The following is a 274-nucleotide window of genomic DNA, read 5'->3' on the forward strand; positions in this document are numbered from 1 at the left end:
TTGCAGCATCAGGGTTTTGGATTTTTACTTGCTGTGAACAAGCCTCAGTTTAGCATGACTTTTCTAGATCTTACTATAGTCTTTTAACAGACTTCAGGCAATTATTGGAGTGTTCATAACCTGTTGTGGAGAGGACTTCCACCAGTTGTCTTGGGAAAAGTATGACAACACTTGTGGATAGGGCTCCAATCGGCTGGATGCTGTGATGAACCCTGTACCATTGCCCAAATGTTATCCATACCCCCTCGGACTCAGTCTATTGCCTCAGCATTCC

Source organism: Gavialis gangeticus, unplaced genomic scaffold (assembly GCF_001723915.1).
Source record: "Gavialis gangeticus isolate Ggan-Ray unplaced genomic scaffold, GavGan_comp1, whole genome shotgun sequence".
In the NCBI taxonomy this organism is placed as follows: Eukaryota; Metazoa; Chordata; order Crocodylia; family Gavialidae; genus Gavialis; species Gavialis gangeticus.